The following is a 23,917-nucleotide window of genomic DNA, read 5'->3' on the forward strand; positions in this document are numbered from 1 at the left end:
AACCAACTAGAGAGCAGGCCATCCTAGACTGGCTATTGTGTAATGAGAAATGATTAATTAGAAACCTTGTAGTGCAAGATCCTTTGGGGAAGAGTGACCATAATATGGTAGAATTCTTCATTAAGAATTTCTTCATTAACATAAATGATGTTAATAGTTCATGCAAAATCACAAATAGAAGGGTTGTGTGTGGTGGTAATAATCTTCTGAGGTGTGTCAATTTCAATGCCAGGAGTATTGTGGGGAAGGCAGACGAGCTGAGGGCGTGGATCAACACATGGAATTATGACATTATAGCCATTAGTGAAACTTAGCTACAGGAGGGGCAGGACTGGCAGCTCAATGTTCCAGGGTTCCAATGTTTCAGACGGGATAGAGGCAGAGGGATGAAGGGTGGGGGGGGGGGCGGGTGGCATTGCTAGTCAGGGAAAATGTTACAGCAGTGCTCAGGCAGGACAGATTAGAGGGCTTGTCTACCGAGGCCATATGGGTGGAGCTGAGAAACAGGAAAGGTATGACCACATTAATGGGGTTGTATTACATACCACCCAATAGTTAGCGAGAATTGGAGGAGCAAATCTGCAGAGAGATAGCAGACAACTGCAGGAAACATAAAGTTGTGACAGTAGGGGATTTTAATTTTCCACATATAGATTGGGACTCCCATACTGTTAAAGGTCGAGACAGGTTAGAGTTTGTAAAATGTGTTCAGGAAAATTTTCTAAATCAATATATAGAGGTACCAACTAGACAGGATGCAATATTAGATCTCCTATTAGGAAACAAGTTAGGGCAAGTGACGGAGGTGTGTGTGTAGGGGAACACTTTGGTTCCAGTGATCATAACGCCATTAATTTCAACTTGATCATGGATAAAGATAGATCTGGTCCTCGGGTTGAGGTTCTAAACTGGAAAAAGGCCAAATTTGAAGAAATGAGAAAGGATCCAAAAAGCGTGGATTGGGACAGGCTGTTCTCTGGCAAGGATGTGATTGGTAAGTGGGAGGCCTTCAAAGGAGAAATTTTGAGAGTGCAGAGTTTGTATGTTCCTGTCAGGCTTAAAGGCAAAGTGAATAAGAATAAGGAACCTTGGTTCTCGAGGGATATTGGAACTCTGATAAAGAAGAAGAGAGAGATGTATGACATGTATAGGCAACAGGGAGCAAATAAGATGCTTGAGGAGTATAAAAAGTGCAAGAAACTACTTAAGAAAGAAATCAGGAGGGCTCAAGGAAGACATGAGGTTGCTTTGGCAGACAAGGTGAAGGATAATCCTAAGAGCTTCTATAGGTATATTAAGAGAGAGCAAAAGGATAGTAAGGGATAAAATTGGTCCTCTTGAAGATCAGAGTGGTCGGCCATGTATGGAACCAAAAGAAATGGAGATATTAAATGGGTTTTTTTGCATCCGTATTTACTAAGGAAACTGGCATGGAGTCTATGGAAATAAGTCAAACAAGTAGGGAGGTCATGGAACCTATACAGATTAAAGGGGAGGAGGTGCTTGCTGTCTTGAGGCAAATCAGAGTAGATAAATCCCCAGGACCGGACATGGTATTCCCTCAGACCTTGAAGGAGACTAGTGTCGAAATTGCAGGGGCCCTGGCAGATATATTTAAAATGTCGGTACCCATGGGTGAGGTGCCGGATGATTGGAGGATAGCTCATGTTGTTCCGTTGTTTAAAAAAGGCTCAAAAAGTAATGCGGGAAATTATAGGCTGGTAAATTTGACGTCAGCAGTAGGTAAATTATTGGAAGGAGTATTAAGAGATAGGATTTACAAATATTTGGATAGACAGGGACTTATTAGAGAGAGTCAACATGGCTTTGTGCATGGTAGGCCATGTTTAACCAATCTATTAGAGTTTTTCGAGGAGGTTACCAGGAAAGTGGATGAAGGGAAGGCTGTTGTCTACATGGACTTCAGTAAGGCCTTTGACAGGGTCCAGCATGGGATGTTAGTCAGGAAGGTTCAGTCGCTACGTATACATGGAGAGGTAGTAAATTGGATTAGACATTGGCTCAATGGAAGAAGCCAGAGAGTGGTAGTGGAGGATTGCTTCTCTGAGTGAAGGCTGTGACTAGTGGTGTGCCACAGGGATCAGTGCTGGGTCCATTGTTCTTTGTCATCCATATCAATGATCTGGATGATAATGTGGTAAATTGGATCAGCAAGTTTGCTGATGATACAAAGATTGGAGGTGTAGTGGACAGTGAGGAAGGTTTTCAAAGCTTGCAGAGGGATTTGGACCAGCTAGAAAAATGGGCTGAAAAATGGCAGATGGAGTTTAATGCAGACAAGTGTGAGGTATTGCACTTTGGAAGGATAAACCAAGGTAGAACATACAAGGTAAATGGTAGGACACTGAAGAGTGCAGTAGAACAGAGGGATCTGGGAATACAGATACATAATTCCCTAAAAGTGGTGTCACAGGTAGATAGGGTCGTAAAGAGTGCTTTTGGTACATTGGCCTTTATAAATCAAAATATTGAGTATAGGATTTGGAATGTTATCGTGAGGTTGTATAAGACATTGGTGAGGCCGAATTTAGAGTATTGTGTGCAGTTTTGGTCACCTAATTACAGGAAGGATATTAATAAGGTTGAAAGAGTGCAGAGAAGGTTTACAAGGATGTTGCCAGGACTTGAGAAACTGAGTTACAGAGAAAGGTTGAATAGGTTAGGACTTTATTCCCTGGAGCGTCGAAGAATGAGGGGAGATTTGATAGAGGTATATAAAATTATGATGGGTATAGATAGAGTGAATGCAAGCAGGCTTTTTCCACTGAGGCTAGGGGAGAAAATAACTAGAGGACATGGGTTAAGGGTGAAGGGGGAAAAGTTTAAAGGGAGTATTAGGGGGGGCTTTTTAACACAGAGTGGTGGGAGTTTGGAATGAGCTGCCAGATGAGGTGGTGAATGCATTAAACTCCATCTGCCATTTTTCAGCCCACTTTTAACATTTTAAGAAAAACTTGGACAGGTACAAAAGCCTTTTCAAAGTCCAGATACACAACATCCACTGGTTCGCCCTGTCCACTCTATTGGTCACATCTTCAAAAAATTCCAGAAGATTTGTCAAGCACAATTTCTCTTTAGTGAATCCATGCTGACTTGGACCAAGTGTCTGCATTAAACTCCATCTGCCATTTTTCAGCCCACTTTTAACATTTTAAGAAAAACTTGGACAGGTACATGGATGAGAGGGGTGTGGAGGAATATGGTCCAGGTGCAGGTCAGTGGGACTAGGCACAAAAATGGTTCGGCACAGCCAAGAAGGGCCAAAAGGCCTGTTTCTGTGCTGTAATGTTCTATGGTTCTAAGATAGAGAGTGATGCAGTTAAATCTGAGATTAGCATCCTGAACTTGAGGAAAGCTAACTTTGATGGTATGAGATATGCATTGGTTAGGATAAGCTGGCAAAGGATACTTAAGGGGTTGACAGTGGATAGGCAATGGTAGACATTTAAAGAACACATAGATGAACTTCAACAACTGTACATCCCTGTCTGGTATAAGAGTAAAACGGGGAAGGTGGCTCATCCATGGCTAACAAGGGAAATCAGGGATAGTGTTAAAGCCAAAGAGGAGGCATATAAATTGGCCCAAAAAAAGCAGCAAACCCTCGGACTGGGAGCAATTTAAAATCCAGCAGAGGAGGACAAAGGGTTTAATTTGGAAGGGCTGAATAGAGTATGAGAGTAGGCTTGCAGAAAACATAAAACCTGACTGCAAAAGCATCTATAGATATGTGAAGAGAAAAAGACTGGTGAAGACAAATGTAGATCCCTTACAGTTAGATACAGCTGATAATGAGCAACAAAGAGATGGCAGACCAGTTGAACAAATACTTTGGATGTGTATTCAGAAAGGAGGACACAAATAACCTTCCAGAAATACTAGGGACGGAGGTCTAGTACAAAGGAGGAACTGACGAAAATCCTTTATTAGTCAGGAAATTGTATTGGGGAAATTGCTGGGATCAAAAAACCAGTACATCTCTCCATCCCTGAGCACTCAAGGAACTGGCTTTAGAAATACCCTTTGATGATCTTTTTCCAGCGTTCTATACACTCTGGAAGAGATCCAGTGGATTTGAGCGTAGCTAATGTAACCCCATGTTTTAAAAAAGGAGGGAGGGAGAAAAAAGGGAATTATAGATTGGTTAGCCTTACATCAGTGGTGGGGAAAATGCTGGAGTCAATTATTAAGGATGCAATAACAGAGCATTTGGAAAGCAGTGACAGGATCGGTCCAAGTCAGCATGGATTCACTAAAGAGAAATTGTGCTTGACAAATCTTCTGGAATTTTTTGAAGATGTGACCAATAGAGTGGACAGGGTGAACCAGTGGATGTTGTGTATCTGGAAAGGCTTTTGACAAGGTCCCACACAAGAGATTAGTGAGCAAAATTAAAGCTCATGGTATTGGGAGTAATATATTGACGTGGATAGAAAACTGGTTGGCAGACAGGAGCAGAGACTGGGAATAAATAGGTCCTTTTCAGAGTAACAGGCAATGACTAGTGGGGTACTGCAGGGTTCAGTACTGGGACCCCAGCTATTCACAATACACATTAATGATTTAGACAAAGGAATTGAATGCAATTTCTGCCAAATTTGTCGACGACACTAAGCTGGGTGGCAACATGTGCTGTGAGGAGGATGCTAAGAGGCTGCAGGGTGACTTGGATAGGCTGGCTGAGTGGGCAAATACTTGTCAAATGCAAATTAATGTGGATAAATGTGAGGTTATCCACTTTGGTGGCAAAAACAGGACGGAGTATTATTTGAATGATGGCATTTAAGGAAAAGGGGAAGTGCAACGTGACCTGGTGTGATGGTGGAGCAATCGCTGAAGGTTGGCACGCAGGTACAGCAGGCGATGAGGAAAGCTAATGGCATGCTGGCCTTCATAGCAAGAGGATTTGAGTATAGGAGTAAGGATGTCTTGCTGCAGTTATACAGGGCCTTGGTGAGGCCGCACCTTGAGTATTGTGTGCGGTTTTGGTCTCCAAGTCTGAGGGAGGACATTCTTGCTATTGAGCGAGTCCACTGAAGGTTCACCAGACTGATTCCTGGAATGGCAGGACTGACATATGAAGATGGACTGAATCGATTGGGCTTGTACTCACTGGAATTTAGAAGAATGAGAGGGGATCTCATAGAAACATATAAAATCCTTGTGGGACTGGACAGGTTAGATGCAGGAAGAATGTTCCTGACGTTGGGGAAGTGCAGAACTAGAGGTCACAGTCTACGAATAAGGGGGTAAGCCATTCAGGACTGAGATGAGGAAGAACTTCTTCACTCAGAGATTTGTGAACCTGTGAAATTCTTTACCACAGAGAACTGTTGGGTCCAGTTCATTAGATATGTTCAAGAGGGAGCAGGACGTGGCTAAAGGGATCAAGGGGTGGGTATGGAGCGAAAGTGGGAGTGGGATACTGAAATTGCATAATCAACAATTATCATATTGATTGGTGGTGGAGGCTTGAAGGGCCAAATAGAAATATAGAAACATAGAAGATAGGAGCAGGAGGAGGCCATTTGGCCCTTGGAGCCTGCACCATCATTCACACGATCATGGCTGATCATCCTGCTTTTTCCCCCATAACCTTTGATCCCATTTGCCCCAAGTGCTATATCCAGCCGCCTCTTGAATAAATTCAATGTTTTGGCATCAACTACTTCCTGTGGTAATGAATTCCACAGGCTCACCATTCTTTGGGTGAAGAAATGCCTCCTCACCTCCGTCCTAAATGGTCTACCTTGAATCTTCAGACTATGATCCCTGGTTCTGGACTCCCCCCACCATTGGGAATATCCTGCATCTACCCTGTCTAGTCCTGTTAGAATTTTATAAGTCTGTATGAGATCCCTCCTCATTTGTCTGAACTCCAGCGAAAACGATCCTGACCTGGCCAATCTCTCCTCGTACATCAGTCCCGTCATCCCCGGAATCAGCCTGGGAAACTTTCGCTGCACTCCCTTGAGAGCAAGAACATCCTTCTTCAGAAAAGGAGACCAAAACTCTACACAATACTCTAGGTGTGGCCTCACTAAGACCTTGTATAATTGCAACAACCCATCCCTGCTCCTGTACACGAAATCTCTCGCAATGAAGGCCAACATGCCATTTGGGGCGACACAGTGGCACAGTGGTTAGCTCCAGGGACCTGGGTTCGATTCCCGGCTTGGGCCACTGTCGGTGTGGAGTTTACACATTCTCCTCGTGTTTGTGTGGGTTTCCTCCGGCTGCTCCAGTTTCCTCCCACAGTCCAAAGATATGTGGGTTAGGTTGATTGGCCATGCTAAATTGCCCTTAGTGTCTCGGGATGCATAGGTAACAGGGATTAGCGGGGTAAATATGCGAGGTTATAGGGATAGGACCTGGGTGGGATTGTTGTCGGTGCAGATTCAATGGGCCAAATGGCCTCCTTCTGCACTGTAGGGATTCTATAATTTGTCTTCTTTCCCACCTGCTGCACCTACATGCTAACCTTCAGTGACTGGTGCACAATGACACCCAGGTCCCATTGCACACTCCCCTCTTCCAATTTACAACCAATCAGGTAGCAATCTGCCTTCTTGTTTTTGCTTCCAAAGTGAATAACCTCACACTTACCCAAATTGTACTGAATCTGCCATTGATTAGCCCACTCACCCAATCTGTCCAAATCATTCTGAAGGATCTTTGCATCCTTGTCGTCGTTACCCTCCCACCCAACTTGGTATCATCTGCAAACTTTGAGATGTTACATTTTGTTCCCTCATCCAAATCATTAATATACACTGTGAATAGCTGGGGTCCCAGCACTGATCCCTGTGGCACTCCAATTTGAAAAGCACGCATTAATTCCTACTCTTTGTTTCCTCTCTGCCAACCAATTTCCTATCCATCTCAGTGCACTTCCCCCAATCCCAGGCGCTTTAATCTTGCACGATAATTTCTTGTGCGGGACTTTCTCAAACGCTTTTCGAAAGCGTAGTGGCCTACACCTGCATCTATTTTCTATGTTCTATGTTTCTACGTTTCTATGAACAACATCACATCTTAGAATATAAAGTGCTTTTAAATTGTCAACTCCTAGAAATAAGTGTAGGTTGTCAAGCTGCGATTTCGACAAGACCTTCTGATTAAACTGTTACAGCCACGCTTAATGAAACTCATGTGGGTATTTGGCAGAACAAAAGGATGCATGAACCATGCCGACTATTTTTGTTTGCCTGGAATAAACCATGTCAGCAAATTGTCACAATGTAAAGATGGACAGCATAGTGGCTAGCACTGCAGTGCCAAGGACCTGGGTTTGATTCCAGCCTTGGGTGACTGTCTGTGCATGAGTTTCCTCCGGGTGCTCTGATTTCTCCCCACAGTCCAAAGAAGTGTAGGTAAGATGAATTGGCCATGCGCGGGGTTACAGGGATAGGGCAGGACCTGCATAAGATGCTCTTTCAGAGAGTCGATGTCGATCCACAGGGCTGACTGCCCCCCTTCTGCACTGTAGGGATTCTATGGTTTGTGAAATAGAAGTCAAACCATAAATATTTCCTCTACTTGCAGGACTATTGTTCCCATCTTGTTAGAATATCTGTAGATGCAGCTAACTTTTAAAAAATATATCTCAGTTGCCGGTGACTGGAAGGAACAGACAGGATTTCAAGTTTGAAGACTTTTACTGTAACAAACAAACTAAAAGCAGAATAGTGCAAATGCTATGCACTAGACAACCTATACTTTGAACTCCAGAAACGATCCCCCATTTAAGTTTTAAAATGACCAAAAATGCCCTCCATGGTTATACTTTACTGGAACAAAGAACAAAGAAAATTACAGCACAGGAACTGGCCCTTTGGCCCTCCAAGCCTGCACTGACCATGCTGCCCGACTGAACTAAAACCACCTACCCTTCCGGGGACCATATCCCTCTATTCCCATCCTATTCATGTATCTGTCCAGACACCCCTTAAAACTCACTATCGTATCTGCTTCCACTACCTCCCCCGGCAGCAAGTTCCAGGCACTCACCACCCTCTGTGTAAAAAAAACTTGCCTCGTACATCTCCTTTAAATCTTGCCCCTCGCACCTTAAACCTATGCCCCTTAAGTGGACACCATTCACCAGGAACCTGTCCAAAGCTATTCTCAACTCCTGATGGTTTATTTCCCTTTCTCTTTGCCAGATGGATAATTTATAATCTCCAAACTAACTCCCTGGTGAGGGGTACATTGGAGATTCCTCCCCATAAGCCAAAGTTCTTTTCAATTCGAGCACATGTCCATCATTTTGGTTTCCTTTCATTTGCATTTTTGTAGCATTTTTGCCTTTTAATTTATGGACGATTGATTTCTGACTGATGACCATTGGTTATTTTATTGCTCAGACTGAGCTTATACAAGGTTAGCCCAGCCCAAGTTTCTTTACGGAAAAATCATGACCAGAAAAGATTATTTTTTGATAATTTACAATTTATTATTTTAAGACTTTACAAAACTGATTCTACATTATCGGTGAAATTAATTTTTGTATTAGTGTGATTTTATCGTACCACAAATGCAATCTGCCTTTCTCAGGTACTAAATGGGAAGTCTCTTTTACGTCTGTTCATGACTGGTTCGTAGCATATATGTATTTAAAGTCTTGAAACTACAGAATTGTGTTACACATTATGTTAGACTGGTGTTTAATCTCAGGGACCAGAATTTAAATCCAGCAGAGACTAATACCCAAATTCTCCTCGATCTGCTGGCTCAAAATTTCATTTGTGAAATAATTTTGGGTCATTTTATTCCTGTTGGCGTGAGTCCCATGGCACAACATATACCCTAACTCCATTTGACATTAATTTGGTAATCTCAAATTAATGGACACAGATAATTGGCGTGAGAATTGGATATATCAATAGGTGTAGAGCAAAGAGCAAAGAAAATTATAGCACAGGAACAGGCCCTTCGGCCCTCTACGCCTGCACCGATCGTGCTGCCCGACTGAACTAAAATCCTTTACCCTTCCGGGGACCATATCGCTCCATTCCCATCCTATTCATGTCTTTGTCCAGATGCCCCTTAAAACTCACTATCGTACCTGCTTCCACTACCTTCCTCGGCAGCGGGTTCCAGGCACCCACCACCCTCTGTGTAAAAAAACCTGCCTTGTACATCTCCTTTAAACCTTGCCCCTCTCACCTTAAACCTATGTCCCCTAGTAATTGACTCTTACACCCTGGGAAAAAGCTTCTGTCTATCCACTCTGTCCATGTCTCTCATAATCTTGTAGACTTCTATCAGGTCGCCCCTCAACCTCTGTCTCTCCAGTGAGAACAAACCAGGCTTCTCCAACCTCTCCTCATAGCTAATGCCCTCCATGCCAGGCAACACTCTGGTAAATCTTTTCTGTACCCTCTCCAAAGCCTCCACATCCTTCTGGTAATGTGGTGACCAGAATTGAACACTATATTCCAAGTGCGGCCTAACTAAAGTTCTATAAAGCTGCAACATGACTTGCCAATTTTTAAACTCAACGCCCCAGTCAATGAAGGCAAGCATGCCGTATGCCTTCTTGACTACAAAGGTTTAGTAGATGGTAATCTTGGAAGTTGAGGCAAGCCATATTTTATGGGGAAAGTATGCAGAGTTTGCTCCGTATTTAATCATGCTACTCCCGATCTTGGTGCCTGAAATGGAAAGTATCTCAGTTATCTCAGTTCCAGAATATCACTCTGGGTAGTACCCAAGCCTTAACCATCTTCAGCAGCTTTATCAATGATCTTCTTTTCATCAGAAGGTCTGAAGTGAGCATGTTCGTTGATGATTGCACAATGTTTAGCATCATTTGTGACTCTTCAGATGCCAAAACAGTCCATGTCCAAGTGCAGTAAGCCTGGACAATATCCAGGCTTGGGCTGACAAGTGGCAAATAAAATTCACCCCACACAAGTGTCAAGCAATGACCATCTCCAACAAGAGAAAATTGAACCATTACCACTCGACATTCAGTGGCATTACCATTGCCGATTCCCCCACTATCAATATCCTGGGGGTTACCATTGACCAGAAACTGAACTGGAATAGCCATATAAATACTGTGGCTCCAAGACTAGGTCAGAGGCTAGGAATCCTATGGTGAGTAACTCACTTCCTGACTCCCCAAAGCCTGTCTACCATTTACAAGCCACAAGTGACAAATGTGATGGAATACTTTCCATTTACCTGCGTGCGTGAAGCTCCAACAAAACTTAAGGAGCTTGACACCATCCAGGACAAAGCAGCCCATTGGATTGACATCTAAAAATGTTCACCTCCTCTACCACCGGCGCAGAGTGGCAGCCGTATGTACTATCTACAAGATACATTGCAGGAACGAACCATGGCTCCTTAGACAGCACTTTCCAACCCATGACCTGTACCATCGAGAAGAATAAGGGCAGCAGACATTTGGGAACACCACCACCTGGGAGTTCCTGTCCAATCCACTCATCATCCTGACTTGGAAATATATTTCCATTTCTTCACTGCAACTGGGTCAAAATCCTGGAACTATCTCCCTAACAGCACTGTGTGTGTACCTACACCACATGAACTGATGAGGTTCAAGAAGCAAGGGCAAATAGGGATGGGCAATAAATGCTGGGCTAGTTAGTGACACCCACATCCCATGAATGAATTTTTAAATAAAAATCCAATAGGTTCCAGAAGTTTTTTCAAAATCTAAACCCACTCTTCTTTTTCTCCGAGCTCTGTGATCTGGTCCATGGATCAGTATTTCCTGCCATGTCACTGTTTTGGCAGTATTCCCACAGCTCCCAGTTTCTGCAGTGCTATTTTACATTGAGTTTAAGCTCTGCTTTGATAGTTTTCAGGTGGTTCTTAAATTAATGAGCAAACTGTCTGGAAGCGATAAATGGACAGATTGTGCAATTGTTGTAATGAGCGCATTTAAGCCTCATTGAAAACGTTATTGTGTGCTCACAATGTTATCAAGATCACTTTGATCACATGCTATTATTTATTCAGTTGTAGTTAGTTGCATATAGTCCACTATTCAATCTGCATGTTTAATTTGTAAGGTTTGCGACGTTCAGGAGAGGATCTTTTAGAAAATCCTTCGGGCATAGCATTCATCCAAGGTTTATAACAAGGTACAATATGTGGAACAAATCTGAATGCATGAATTAATTATTGCCAAGGTTGATTTTGTCATCTCAGCAGTGAAATGAAATAGATACAGACTGGAGTTCTGGCTGCACCACACAACACTGCATTCTATTAATTGCACTGCATGCAGGTTGACGTCACCACCACCTCATTCAACACCTCCACTGTCTCTGATTGTTACATTGCTTGTCTGACATCAATACTGGATGAGCAGTAATCTCCTCCAACTAAATATTAGGAATATTGATGTCATTATCTTGAGTACCTTCAAAGACGTTTTTCCCTTGCCACTCATTCCACCCTTCTCCCTGGCAATTCTCTGAAGCTGAACCAGACTATGTGCAACCTTGGTGTTGTATTGGGCTCTGAGAAGAGCCTCCAACAATACATCTGCTTGTTGACCAAAACCACCTACTTCCACCTCTCTTTCATCGCCCATCTCCTCCCCTGATTCACATTGCCTGCTGCTGAACCCTTATCTGTGGCGTTGTTGCCTCTAGATTTGAATATTCTGGCCTCCCATCCTCAACTCTCCATAATTTGAACAAATCCAAAACTCTGAAAGGAAAAAACGAGAGAAATACTTGCATTTATATAGTTCTTTTCATGATCACCAGACTTCTCAAAGCACTTTACAGACAGTGAAATGCTTTTTGAAGTGTAGTCACTATTGTAGTGCCGCCCATATCCTAATTCACAGCAAGCCTCATTCACCCTGATCTGCATTGGTCATCTGCCCAATAATACCTTGATTTTAAAATTCTTATTTGTGTTTTTAAATTTTTCCATCGCCTCATCCCATCCAATCTCTGAAATCTCCTTTGGCCCTACAGACTTCTAAGAACACAACACTCCTCTATTTGCATATCTTCTGTACATACTGTTTTAATCACTAAAACATTGTGGGGCATAGGATCATAGCATCCCTTCAGTGCTGAAGAGGTCATTCAGCCCTTGGAGTCTGCACCGACTCTCTGACAGAGTATCTTACCCAGGCCCTCTCCCCCGCCCTATCCCTGTAGCCCCAAACATTTACCATGACTAATCTATCTAATCTATCAGGTTAAAAAATTGCCCCTTAGAGTCCTGGGATGTGTAGGTTAGAGGGATTAGCAGGTAAAATATGTGGGGATAGGGCCTGGGTGGGATAGTGGTCGGTGCAGACTCGATGGGCTGAATGGCCTCCTTCTGCACTGTAGGGTTTCTATGATTCTATGATTCTAACCTGCATATCTTTGGACACTAAGGGAAAATTTAACATGGCCAATCCACCTAACCTGCACATCTTTGGACCGTGGGAGGAAACCGGAGCACCCGGAGGAAACCCACGTAGACACGGGGAAAATGTGCAAACTCCACACAGTCATCCAAGGCCAAGAATTGAACCGGGTCTTTGGAGCTGTGAGGCAGCAGTGCTAACCACTGTGCCCCCGTCCCCCTTCAGCTGTTTCGGCCTCAGCTTTGAAATTCCCTCTCTTTGCTTCTCAGCCTCTCTGTCCTCATTTAAATTTAAGTTTATTTATTAGTGTCACAAATAGACTTACATTAACACTGCAATGAAGTAACTGTGAAAATCCTCCAGTCGCCACACTCCAGCACTGTTTTGGGTACACTGAAAGAGAATTTAGTATGGCCAATGCACCTAACCAGCATGTCTTTCGGACTGTGGGAGGAAACCGGAGCACCCGGAGGAAACCCACACAGGCACAGGGAGAATGTGCCGACCCTGCAGCAACAGCGACCCAAGCCAGGAATCGAACCCGGGTCCCTGGCGCTGTGAAGCAGCAGTGCTAACCACTGGGCCACCTCCTACCTCTTTGACCAAGCTTTTGGTCGTCTCTCCTACTAACTCTGTAGGTGGTTTGGTGTTTGATGATGTCCTGGTGAAGCTCCATGTCACTATATCATAGATGCTGTATAAATGCAAGCTGTTGTGTTATTTTCACATGACATACTACTAAGTGGTATCAGCTTAGCATACAATAAGTCATTTTCACCATTTTATTCTGTTTGAAATGCTAATTCAGTAACGTATGTGTCATTTGAAAAATATCTGGCCTTGACTTTAAGTTTGCTTGAAAAAATGGCATTGGTTTATTCTTATTCATTTTAATATTCTGCATGCGTACGACTTGTAGAAGGGATCAAACTGAATAATTTTGAAGTGCTCTGTCAAAAAATGGATTGGAAAGGCAGAATGACTTTCCAGAAGAATAGAATTCAATCCTTTATCTCCTGAAACTTGCAGCTCAAGACAACCTTCTATCCATGCTGATTATAAGGGTAGTTAGCTAATGAGAAGCTGTGCTGCAGAATCGTAGCCTGGGCTAATCCAGCAAGTGTGTGTCTCTCTCTGTATGCATGTGGCAATATATGTATGCAGACATATATACGGAGAGAGATAGGCATATATTAATTTTGAAAGGTGCCTTCAAAAGAAACTTCGATGTGTAACGTTTAGGAGATGATTTTAGTCTCTGTTGGAGCTATGTACTAATGAATTTTCTTTCATGGGCAACAGTCATTATCTCATTTAATGTGAATTGCTGTACTAAATTGCACAGTAATTGTGTGCATGTGTTGAGGGGGGTATTCAATTATTAAGCATTGGATTGCTTTGATTTATATACCAAATACTATATTTGCCATGTTCAATTGCAGGAACACTTTTTTTCGGTTTGGACATGCGTGCTTTTATGCATATTGCATGAGATTTATTTCCAGGTAGAAAAGTAGTTGTAATTATTTTGATTTGTTCCTCTTTTTAACCTATATTCATGCGAATGGAGCCATTGAAAATAAGCAATTCATTTTACATCCAGACTTCCCATAATTTTATTTCTCAATGTTCTCTGTACAGTGTGTAAATGGTTTTGTTTCATATTCTGCCTGAGGGAGAGCAGGTAATTTGTATCCAAAGTGATTATTTTCTGCATATTTAAAGGCTGATCCTGGGTAAAGCTGGGGATGATACTGCAGTGATGTATTAATGAGCTTGTAACAGATTGGGGCATCCATAAGTTCAAGCTTTGTGGACATAACTTCTCCAAATTGTAAGATATTTAAACCAGCAGTAAGCTGGCCTTACTCCACCCAGGTTTTGAGAAGTCGGAAAGCCTATTGCCCAAGTGCTCTGATCCTGTCTCCCAAGCCAGAATCCATGCTTAAAGAGACTGTGGATACAACACTGCGGCCCCATTTTATAACCTGTGCTCCCTTTGGGCCCAGCTGTATATTAAGAATTTTCCCTTAGGTGACCCACTGATAATGGAGAGTAGTCATGTCAATATCTCAAATTTTGCATGTAATTTGTTTGACTTTCTGCAACTCACAGACAACTGACCAAAGTACAATTTCGCCTTAATCTTACATAATAATTGAAAATATGGGGCTAAAATGTATGTGCCTTGGCAGGCGTGTTCCTGCAGGGCAGAGCACATTAAATGGCTTGGGAGCCCATCCCATATCTTCCTGCCCACCCTGGAGCTCACTCTCATAATATGCCGGGGGGTGGGGGGAGGGGGGGTACTGAAATCGGCCGCCTGCCCGCCATATTAAAATGACCATTTAAAAATCAATTAGGCTTGTTATCAAATCTGTAATAATAATATACTGCCCACACCATGATACGCTCCCAAACCCTCCTGGCCCCAAGAACCAGGATTCGATTGCTCCAGGGATCCAGGTCTTGGCCTCCGCTCTTCAGCTGCAGTTGAGGCATCTGCCATTGATGCCCTGCTGGCACTGCTGGGACTGACGGAGGACGGGACTGGGAACAGAAGACCAATTCATCCTTTGTTACTGTGCCTCACAGTGCTTTATTGCTGCAGGGCTGCTGGGTGTGTTAATTGGCTTCACACAAACGTGGTTTCCAAAGAGAGAGTGAGGCAGTTGCAGCATGGCTTGCGGCACCACCACCCCCCCACCCCCCCCCCCCCCCCCCCCCCCCCCCCCCCCCGCCCCCCATATTATTCAGCCCATGAACGCAGCTGCCTTTTTGTGATTTGGTATTCCGGATGAAAAAGAAACGTGGCTGGAATTCTCCAACCTTGCTGCAGCTGGGATTCTCCAGTGAATGGAGTATTGACTGAGTGCGAAATTCTCCCTGCTCGCTGGCAGTGGCATGCGAAACCGGAGAATTCCATCCCATATATATGTAACAGAAAGGACTGTAATAAAGGAAGACATCTACTCGCCTTGAATGAATCTAGACAACTATAACTAAAAGCTTCTGTAAGAAATTGTTCAATTCTTTGATGATACGTATCACCAAAGAATGGAATTCCCATTTGCACTTATTATTTGAACTGGCAACTCCAGAATTGAAGCAAATCACTAATGACGCACCACAGCAGCCTCAACATATGTGAATATCCTTTTGTGCACCCATTGATGTTTTTAACTCACGTGCCAATTATTTGATCTACCATTACTAAATCATGTACAGTTTTATGCTGAGTATGTGCATTCCGATCAGCAGATCAAATATGGTAGAATCTATCATTAGGGGTTGTCACTTGCTGCTGTCTAACACAACTTGGGTCTTCAAAAGACAAGTCAGTGTTATAGAGTGCCTCGTGTACCACTATGGTCGTCTGCTTCTGATATATTTGTGAGCAAACGACTTCTGAATATTGAAATCTCGCAGTTTTGCTTCAATTGCTGGTTCTTATCGGAGAAATAGATTGACAGGACTGTGAGCCCAACATTCAGAAATGATCACTCACATCAAACAGTGTTTGTGTCGGTGGAACAAAATTTTGCAACTCAAATTCAGGAGTATGAATTGAAGCAGAAGGCCTCAATTAGTTTAAACATGGTTTTAGTGCACTCGGGGGAGCTATTGCAGATGGGCACGTGGAACTCAGTAATCAGTGCCAGTATTGACTCCTGTGGACATTTGTATGAATCTTTTATTAATGTCGCAGAGATGTAAAGTTTGCACAATTCTATGAATCAATTAACCTTCATGTTCAGCAAAAGATATAGAAGGACATGAAAAAGTCAGGCACTTTAGAGCTCATTCTAATGAAGCAATCAAATCTTTGAAAACTTGGGGACTGCATTTCTGCCTAGCCCTTCATTTGGTGACCTGTTTCTGTGTAATTGAATGGGACATAGCACCCAACGACAGCAAAAGCTAACTGAATTGTGGCACCTCAATAAATAGTAGAATATCATGCAAAGCCCCTATTATTTTATCTTTGGGAGCCACGAAGAAGTGTGCCTGTAATGAGAAAATACATTGTAGGAAGAGTGTTTGGAATGGTTTTGGTGTAAATTGTGTTGTAGAGTGAATGACATAATGAAATATTAACATTTGGGGATGCCATACACAGTAACTTACTAATCGGTTCAAATGAAAGCGTGCCATTTAAGTTATGCAAAGGATAGTAAATGGCTTTATGATGTTGCTTCCATATTTTAAAAATTAATTTAAGATTATTAAGATTAAACAGCGCAAAAGTCCTTAGGCCGTGATCTTGGCAATGCCCACCGACACTCATCTGCTGGCAGACCCATTGGGCATCCACACCACTGTGAGCACTCGTCAGGCACCTGCCAGCCCTATATTACTGGAAATTGCGATCCATGTTTTCCCTTGGAGGGCAAGAATGTCCAACCTTCCACCTCCATCCAGATAAATTAAAAATATTTCCTGATCAAATTTAATTCATTTCCTTTAACATTCTCCTGTCACGGTCTGAGTGCTTCCCTGGCCTGGAATCCTCTGGTGGGGCCCACTTGCACAGTACTGGAGGCTGGTTTGCCTCACGGCAGCACGGGCAGCACGGTAGCACAGTGGTTAGCACTGCTGCTTCACAGCTCCAGGGACCTGGGTTCGATTCCCGGCTTGGGTCACTGTCTGTGTGGAGTTTGCACATTCTCCTTGTGTCTGCGTGGGTTTCCTCCGGGTGCTCCGGTTTCCTCCCACAGTCCAAAGATGTGCAGGTTAGGTTGATTGGCCATGCTAAATTGCCCTTAGTGTCCTGGGATTCGTAGGTTAGAGGGATTAGTTGGTTAAATATGTGGGGACATGGGGGTAGAGCCTGGGTGGGATTGTGGTCGGTGCAGACTCGATGGGCCGAATGGCCTCTTTCTGTGCTGTAGGGTTTCTAAGATTTCTTTCTAAGAATGATGGACCAGCTCCCAAACATACCTTTAGGATCAGGGAAGTGGGAACTCTCATGCTGCCATTCCTCTGTATCAATGGCCTTGTTTTGATTGATGAGTGACTCTGTTGTTGTGGGTGGTGTGTGGAGCTAGACGGAAGATATTGGAGAACTGGAGTTATTCCAATTAAATGGATACTTAACTGGCTGTTGCCAGCAGATTTGAATTCCCTCTGTATATGTTTCCAGAAATGCATGAAATTGGGGCACAAATGAAATATGCAGCTTAGAGGGTAAGGTAACTTTGATAATAAGTGACTTATGCGCATAACTTACATCCAAACACTCATCAAAGAACTTCTCATCTGAACACATCCTTGCCCATAAAGTGGCCCTGCCCCCAGTTAACACATTTGCACATTTTCAGAGGCCCTGCTCAAAATTGAACCAGATTATGAGGCATAGGAACATGGAAATAGGAGCAAAAATAGGCAAATTCAGCCCTTTGAGCCTGCTCTGCCATTTAATCAGATCATGGTTGATCTCTCCCTGGTCTCAAATCCACCTCCCCATCTGTTCCCCATATCCCTTTTTATATTCGAAAGGCACTGCAGTCACTTGAAGCAGTTTGTTATAAACTCGATAGAAACCAGTAACTTTTTTTTAAAGAATCCAAAAACCCAGTTATTTATCAAAAGAATGAAACCTCAAGGTTCACAGTTTAAACAAAAGAATTTTACTACATGAATTAAAGAACATGGACTGTAATTACACTCTTTCATAAATAGTCACTTATGTTAAAGATAATAAAAATGCAATAAACACAATTACTTACTCCCAAATCAAATGCCCTAACTCCACTTTCCTTCTACACCCATTAGACTTGCACCTCAAATCTCTCATTACAGATATTTATCACTGATTAACCATTTCGCATGGGTACTATGTCATTGATTCGAATATGGGCTGAGATTTTTTTAGGCCTTCCATTTACTGCCAACAAGGTTGTCCCTTCAAATCTCCTCCAACCATCCTAAGTTTGTCAACTCAACATCAGCATCTCTGTCATCTTCAGCTCAGCTACCTTGAGTTAGAACTCTGCTGGATTTAATATTCTTTAACTATGGAGATTTGTATCTAGAACTCTCTCTTTCCCTTCAGCTTGGCTATCCCAGAAGTTCAACGCACTGCTAATAGACTCCTTCAACTTTTGCTAAAAACCAGAATCTGACCCAGCTTCTGCTGAAAGAGATGTTTCCTTCATTCCAGCTTGTTCTAAATTAATTCTCAAACTAAAGTATATGAACTGTGAACCAACCCTATTAGAGTTTCTTTCTCTATTCTTCATCTCCTAACTCGGGTGATGGGCAATGAAGACATTAACATCTGTGTTACTGCAGGCAGCTATTTAATCTTGATATCAGTGATTAAAAACAGCTCTAACTTCCCTCCATCCCTGGTTTGTGTGCTAATGAAGTAAGAAGAACAAGAGGGAGAGAAAATAGGGCCCAGAAGTGAGGCACCATCAGCAGTGACACTGCCTCTTTGGATTACTTAGCTTTCCTCTTCTTAGGTAGTACCTTAGAGTCCAGGGTGACTTTTTCCACACTACACATAAGTTCGCAGGTGACTGAGGAGTCCAAGACATGACCTACAGTCTTTGTCAGAGATGGGGCAGATGGTGGTTGAAAGAGCGTTTGGGTGGGGTGCCCAGGTTGCCATGTACTCCTTTCACGTTGGGCGCTTGGCTTCAGCTTGCTCTTGGCGATGAAACTCAAGGTGTTCAACTCCTTCCCGGATGCTTTTCCTCCACTTTCCTCCACGGGTCAGTATTTAAAAACTCTGCAACCAGCCAGAACGAGTACGCCACTACAGTAACTGACTTCATTAGTAAGTGTGTAGAAGACTGTGTGCCAAAGAAGCAAATCCGTGTGTTCCCCAATCGGAAACCATGGATGAGCAGGGATATCCACTGCTTGCTGAAGTCCAGGTCTGAGATGTTCAAGTCAGGCAACACTGACCTATACAAGAAACAGGGCATATAAAGACACAAACATTGAGTGAACACAACTCCCACTCACCTGATGAAGGAGCAGCGCTCTGAAAGCTTGTGGCTTGTGCTACCAAATAAACCTGTTGGACTTTAACCTGATGTTGTGAGACATCTTATTGTGCTTACCCCAGTCCAATGCCGGCATCTCCACATCATGGCTATTCAAGAAAGCCAGATACGATCTAAGGATATCCATCAAAGATGCCAAAAGACAATTTCAAACCAAGCTAGAGTCCCAGGCTAGCCACACCGACCCTAGCCGACTATGGCAAGGTCTGCAAGACATAACAGGCTACAAGATGAAGGCATGTAAAATAGCCGGCTCCAACGCACCCCTCCCTGATGAGCTCAATGCATTCTACGCCCGTTTTAAGCAAGAGGTCAGCGAGAGCATTCCTTCCACCCTGGAAGCCCTGGATGAACCTGTATCTGGGGTCACCATTGCAGATGTCAGAGCAGCTTTCTTGAAGGTCAACCCACGGAAAGCAACTGGCCCGGATGGGGTACCAGGACGTGCAGTCAGATCCTGCACGCATCAGCTGGCGGTGGTATTCACAGACATCTTCAACCTCTCTTTACAATAGTCTGAGGTCCCTATCTGCTTCAAGAAGACGACCATCATCCCGGTACCTAAGAAAAACCAATCAACTTTCCTTAATGATGATCAGCTGGTGGCTCTGACATCCGTCATTATGAAGTGCTTCGAAAGATTAGTCATGGCACGAATCAATTCCAGCCTCCCAGACTACCTGGATCCAATATAGTTTGCCTACCGTCACAACAGGCCCACAGCAGATGCCATTTCCCTGGCCCTGCACTCAACCCTGGAACACCTAGACACCAATGACACCTGTGTCGGACTCCTATTTATTGACTACAGCTCAGCCTGCAACACTATTATTCCTACGAAACTCATCTCCAAACTCTGTGGCCTGGGCCTCAGCACCCCCCGCTGTGACTGGATCCTGAACTTCCTAACTCACAGACTGCAATCAATAAGGATAGGCAACAACAGCTCCTCCACGATCATCCTCAACACCGGTGCCCCACAAGGCTGTGTTCTCAGCCCCTTACTATACTCCTTATACACCTCTGACTGTGCGGCCAAATTCTCCTCCAATTCGATTTTCAAGTTGCTGATGACACCACCGTAGTGGGTCAGATCTCAAACAATGATGAGACAGAGTACAGGAATGAGATAGAGAATCTGGTGAACTGGTGCGGCAACAATAATCTTTCTCTCAATGTCAACAAAACGAAGGAGATTGTCATTGACTTCAGGAAGCGTAAAGAAGAACATGCCCCTGTCTACATTAATGGGACAAAGTAGAAAGAGTCGAGAGCTTCAAGGTTTTAGGTGTCCAGATCACCAACAACCTGTCCTGGTTCCCCCTATGCCGACACTATGGTTAAGAAAGCCCACCAATGCCTCTACTTTCTCAGAAGACTAAGGAAATTTGGCATGTCAGCTACGACCCTCACCAACTTTTACAGATGCACCATATAAAACATTCTTTCTGGTTGGTATGGCTCCTGCTCTGCCCAAGACCGCATGGAACTACAAAAGGTCGTGAATGTAGCCCAATCCTTCACACAAATCAGCCTTCCATCCATTCACTCTGTCTACATTTCCCGCTGCCTCAGCAAAGCAGCCAGCATAATTAAGGGCCCCACGCACCCTGGACATTCTCTCTTCCATCGGGAAAAAGGTCCAAAATCTGAGGTCACGTACCAACCGACTCAAAAACAGCTTCTTCCCTGCTGCTGTCAGACTTTTGAATGGACTTACCTTGCATTAAGTTGATCTTTCTCTACACCCTAGCTATGACTGTAATAGTACATCCTGCACTCTCTTTTCTATGAACGGATGTTTAGTCTGTATAGTGCACAAGAAACAATACTTTTCATTGTATGTTAATACATGTGACAATAATAAATCAAATCAAATCACTTTGGGCCAGTCCCGGGCCAGGAATTCCCAAGTGTTGGTGCGGATGTTGGACTTTTCCATGGAGGTTTGAGGGTGTCCTTGAAGCATATCCTCTGCCCTCCTGGGGCTTGCTTGTCGTGTTGAAGCTCTGAGTAGAGCGCTTGTTTCGGGGGTTTTGTGTCAGACATGGGGACTGATCACACGTGTTCAATGCTTCGATGCTCGGGGATGATGGCCTGAACACGAACACTGATGTTGGTGCTTCTGTCCTGCCATTGGATTTGCAAGATCTTGTGGATGCAGCACTGGTGGTACTTCTCCAGGATTTTGAGGTGCCTGCTGTACATAGTCCACGTCTCTGAGCCATGTAGGAAAGTAGGTGCCTCTCCTGCAGTGCCAACCTGTGCCACGGGGCGGGTCCCAATGAGAGTCTCATGGGGGAAGGGGGATTCATTTCAAACCGGTTGTGGCCAGGAGCGGACGGAGGAGTATTGGATGCTAGTAATAGCAGGTGCTGGCTGCAACTATCGGGGAGAGGTAGGAAGGGGGAAGGGGCTGATGATGAGGGGCAATGGGCAATGATTGGAGGTAGGGGGAGAGAAATGCCGACTCTGATCAGCATGGGGACAAGAGCCCCTGAGACCTCCATAGTGGGCTGGGAGGGAGATTTATAGATGTTCTGCTCAGGGAGCCCTTTGAAGATGACACCCTGATCTCTGTGTAGCTGGGTTTTGTCGGCATGGTGACACGGCCCCTTGATTTTTTTTTGACAGAATGTGGTAAGATCTGGAGAGAAAACCGGTGTCTTTGGAGAGAAACAGGTCGGTTTTCTCCTCGGAAACAATACTCTGCCATTTTTTGGTAAGATTCCCCCCAGAGTCTCGGTTAAAGAGATCTTCAAAGTGCTCCTTAGCAGAGCCAGCACATGAACCTCAACTGACATTCAAGGAGAGGGAGTTATCCGAGTGACAGCTCTGCTTTACAGAGGAGGTCATTGGCCAACTATTTGAGTTTACAGCGATTTTAAAAACTGAGTTCCCATGTTGCAAGGATTCATTAGCAGACCTGAAGATGACCCAGGCCACCACAGAGCACTTGTGCAGGAATAGTTAAGGTGAAATGTCACGTAATAGTTAAGGTGAAGTAACATGTATCACATGTCTACAAAGAAGCAGGGGAAGAGGGCACAAAAGCCTTTACAATGGTTTCCGGTTTCCCCAGAGCACAAATGATTATAGGCCCCTGTGTGCAGTAGGAACAGTTTCTGCTCTGCTCTTGGTAGATGAACGTCATGGATGAGTCCTGAAGAGTGTGCAGGACTCATTTCCAGGCATGAATAATTTAAATCCATTTATCTACATAGGTAGATTAAGGCCACCAAATTCCAGGTGCTACAGATATATCTTTTGCTTCAATAATGAACAAAACTGCAGATGAAAGTTCTGTTTCAGCCAGTAACTATATTTGCTCATTGTTACATTTCTCTAACTTACTGTAAATCCACTGATTTCTTTCATGACCTGATAAAGGCTAGACTTTGTTATAAACTTCAGAATCTGTTAACATTGCTGAGTTGTTTGCCTGATTGAAATTTGCAAACAGTGCTTCGTCAAAGATAATGAATACTGAACTCCTGAGATGAAAGATTACTAAAACTGGAATATACGGAGGATTAACTGGTTGCCTGAAATCTTGTCTGAGTTAATAGTGGATTTAATTGTCTGCTAACCATAAATGCACAGATACCCTTGCTGATAAATTATTGAGCCCTGTGCGAAGCGTGTTAAGTTTTCAGAACACTGGTGGATAAATCACTGGTACATCGACCATATCAATAGTTACTAGAAAAACTCATTAACATAAGAACTTTGGGAATTGTAAAATGCTGATTGATGCAGTGTCAAAAGGAAATTGCCAATATTTATTGAGCCTAATTTCCCCCCAAAAAATGTCATAAAAGGTGAAAGTACTGGAGTGGTTCGTGCTGGTCCGCTAGGCACGCTCTGCACCGCATTCGACCCACACTCAGTCACTTTTTAGCAGAGTTGAGAGTTTTGCGCCGGTACTGAGAGGGGTGGGGCCTAAACACACTGGTGAGCCTGACTTCAGAGCTCTTGGGCACCATTTCGCAAGGGCACCCCAATCTCACAGTGCACTGGGAGACCCCCTCCCTTCCCCTATGGATACCGCAACTCCCCTCCCACTTCCCCATTGGCGGCATGTTCCACCACTCCCTCCCCAACACGGGCTGCCGGTATCGGGGAATTGGAGCCCTCCCAATGGGGCCCCCTGCCTGACCCCCGACATGCCCCCCCATCATGACCACCGACATGCTCCACCCCTGCATGACCCCCTTCATGCTCCATCCCTTCAGAGCCCTCCCCCTTGGCACTGCCGCTGGCATATTGGCAGTGCCCAACTAGCACCTCCCGTGTGTCTAGTGCACATTGCCTCGCCATTCTCTTGACCTCTTGGGCTTCAATGACCTCTGAGCTTACCAGCATCGCCATTGCACCTGGTCTCTAATGGAGACCAGTACTGATTCTTGCCATTCTATGCTAATTGGCCTCGCTCCCTTTCTGGGTGCAATCTAGTTTACGCCATTAGAAAGGGACTGGGACGAGTCTATTGTTGGCACTGGCCGCAAAACCGATTTTTAGGCTG

The sequence above is a fragment of the Mustelus asterias genome, chromosome 16 (assembly GCF_964213995.1).
Source record: "Mustelus asterias chromosome 16, sMusAst1.hap1.1, whole genome shotgun sequence".
In the NCBI taxonomy this organism is placed as follows: Eukaryota; Metazoa; Chordata; class Chondrichthyes; order Carcharhiniformes; family Triakidae; genus Mustelus; species Mustelus asterias.